Genomic DNA, 3,172 nt, shown 5'->3' with positions numbered 1-3,172 from the left:
ACCAAATAAATATTGTCAAGGTGGATACAAAACCGAGATTATTGGGTCTCTGTAACAATGACTCATGAAAGAATTAAAAAGCAGACTCAAGCAACAGGAAGATAAGAAATAAAATACTTCCCAGGCTATAGAAAACATACCAAAGAGCACTGTACTGTAACAATGTGTCCTTCTTCTGTGTTGTTTTATACCTTTTCACAATGAGAAACAAACAGGGTAACAATCCCTTAGCTTGTTCACCCCCTCTCCATGTGAAATACCTCAATTACGTGCTTGCTTAAGCAGCATGCATATGAAAATTGGATCGCCACAGTAGATTAGCACGGCCCCTGAACAAGGCTGGCATACAAGTTTTTGAAACATTTTATTTTTCTTTACAACTCTATCATTATAATAACCAAGATGGATAAAAATACAACAAAGAAAATAATATTCTTGATGAACGTAAATTTAAAAATCTTCAATAAAATACTTATGAACCAAAATACAGACATGCATTGTGAGTTCTTTGTAAAAGGGATAGTGTTTCTTCCACCCTCTGACACTAAAACAGATTTGGTCCCTTTAAGAAGCTTTAGAACATTTTGAATTATTGTTTCAGGCAATAAATAACACAGCCCAGATTCTTATAAATATATCATCAAATATATACAAAACTGTATATTTCTTTGGCATCTTATTTAATCAAACTCTCAGAAAAGGTTGATGTTTTCAATAGAGCTAAAAAAATTACCATTATTTGGTCTTTTAATGATAATATTTCTTATCTGAAGTTTAAAAGAAAAAGTAGACCCTAGTAAAACTATGTCAGTATTTCAAGGATTAAATTGTACATATAAGTTCTTGCTTCATGGAAATCTCCAATATTCAAATATTGGATGCAAAACATATTCGAGGTGATGTAATGTCACAAAGTAGCCAGGACCTCATCTTTGTTGAACCCCTAAGGCTATTGATTAATGCAATCAAGGGAACAGCAGACCGCTGAGCTGATTAAACACTTCCTGGTTTTATTGGCAATTTAAGAACTTAGGTTTAATGCTGAGGAGGGAAGCTGAAACATCCACTCTTATATCTCTTATATTTAAGGAAAGATTGCATTTGGAATTTAGTCCAGGTTTGGAAGAGATAGGATGCACTGAGAACTGCCTAAAAGAATATGTGGTTTAACCTTGAGTCAAGGGTTCTTTACAGTGAGATACTTTGATTTGAGGTGAAAATTTAGGAATAAATGTATGTGTATGTGCTATAAAATGGGTTGCGTAGCTTTGTCATCTGCATGTTTTCTGAATCCTGAATCTTGCTAAAAGGAAACTTGTTGTTACTGGTGTGTGTGTGTGTGTGTGTGTGTGTGTGTGTGTGTGTGTATGTATGTACATGAGCAGGCCAAGGTGAATAATCGATACATTCCTCAACCAATCTCCACCTGAGTTTTGAGATGGCCTATGTTGTATAGCCAGTGATCTACAAGGATCCCTCTGTCTCTGCCTCTCCAGCATTGGGCTTTCGGATACATACCATTTCTTGTGTGTAATCTAGGGATCTTAATTTAGGTCCCTATGCTCATGATGCAGTCCATCTATCTATAGAGCCATCTTCCCAGCCTGGATTATTGATTTTGAGTGAATTCCTTAGCTTGTATACAATATTAAATATGATGACATGTACTATTTACACTGTCCCAGTCATTTGATCCTTCTCTATTTGTCCTGAAACCCCCAAACACTATAGTTTATCTGATGGGCAAATTGACCATCTCATGAATTGAAAGTTGCTGCTGACGTGAAGCAGTTAAAGCAACTGTGAATCTGTAATAACTTTATGTTCAGTGAAAATTCAAGCTAAGGCATGACAGGCCATGAGTGGTTTCTAAGAACTGTCAGTCACACATCCTCACAGCGCCTGTTTGGAAAAATGAATTCTTGCTACTGTTTTCACTGCTTGAATGTACATAGTTCCTGGGAAGATGTGTAGAAATACTGCAGGATGTGATTTGACATGATTTTAGTTTTCTTTCAAAGTCATATTCTATAGTTCTCTTTGTCTTGAAAGCCAACTCCATCAAGTAATTAACATATGCTAAGAATACAACTTGCATGTTTCGCTAATGAACCATAAAACTGGGGAGCTCTTGGTTGCAGGCATTGGGTTAGTGATCATGAAAGAAGTATTGCCTAGATTACCAGCATCATCACTGATATGATTAAGGTCAAGTGACATGGTCTTCTTCAGGCTCTTTCTGTACACAAATTAGGTACTCTGATCACTAGCTTCATCTGAATGCTATAATTAATAATTTAAAAATTATTTTATTTATTTACATTCCAGTTGCCCCATCTCCTGGTTCCCCCATCCCAGAGTTCTTCATCCCATATCCTCTCCTCTATGCCCCTGAGAGGATGCTCACCCTGTCTCCCACCCCCAGCTCCCAGCCCCCACTCCAACCCCTACCCCTGATATCCCCCTTCCCTCTGGCATCAAGCCTCTGCAAGATTAGGCACATCCTCTCCCACAGAGGCCAAACAATTAAGTCCTCTGTTACATATGTGCTGGGGGCCATGGACCAGCTCATGTATACTCTTTGGCTGGTAGCCTAGTCTCTGGGAGGTCCCAGGGGACCAGGCTAGTTGATACTGTTCTTCTTCTAATGGGGTTGCCATCCCCTTCAGCTCCTTCAGTCATTCCCCTAACTCTTCCATAGAGGTCCCCGATCTCAGTCCAGTGATTGGCTTTAAGTATCTGCATCTGTCTCAGTCTACTCAGGCTGGTGGAACCTCTCAGAGGACAGCCATGCTAGCTTCCTATTCTACCTGAAGATCCAGCTATATTGCTCCTGGGTATATATCCAAAAGATGCTCCACCATACCATAAGGACACTTGCCCCACTACGTTCATAATGGCCTTATTCATAGTATCCAGAAACTGGAAACAATCCAGATGCCCCTCAATGGAAGGATGAATACAGAAAATGTGGTTCATTTATACAATGTAACACTATTCAGCTCTTAGAAACGAGGACATCATGAATTTTTGCAGGCAAGTGAGTGGGACTACAAAATATAGTCCTGAGTATGGTAACTCAGACCCCAAAGAGCATGCATGGTAAGTACTTACTGATAAGTAGATATTAGCACAAAATTACAGATTACCCATAAGAAGTTAAACAAGAAGG

General features: G+C 38.8%; 1 non-coding gene across 1 annotated transcript; it reads left to right on the top strand.

Annotated features, from left to right (window-relative positions):
• Positions 1-269: 269 nt before the first annotated feature.
• LOC115029693 (U6 spliceosomal RNA) lies at positions 270-374 on the top strand. Its single transcript, XR_003835240.1, has one exon. It is a non-coding gene; the product is annotated as a U6 spliceosomal RNA (small nuclear RNA).
• Positions 375-3,172: the final 2,798 nt, after the last annotated feature.

The sequence above is a fragment of the Mus caroli genome, unplaced genomic scaffold (assembly GCF_978045245.1).
Source record: "Mus caroli unplaced genomic scaffold, Mus_caroli_1 scaffold_17, whole genome shotgun sequence".
NCBI lineage: Eukaryota > Metazoa > Chordata > Mammalia > Rodentia > Muridae > Mus > Mus caroli.
This window is presented reverse-complemented; position numbering and strand designations above follow the sequence as displayed.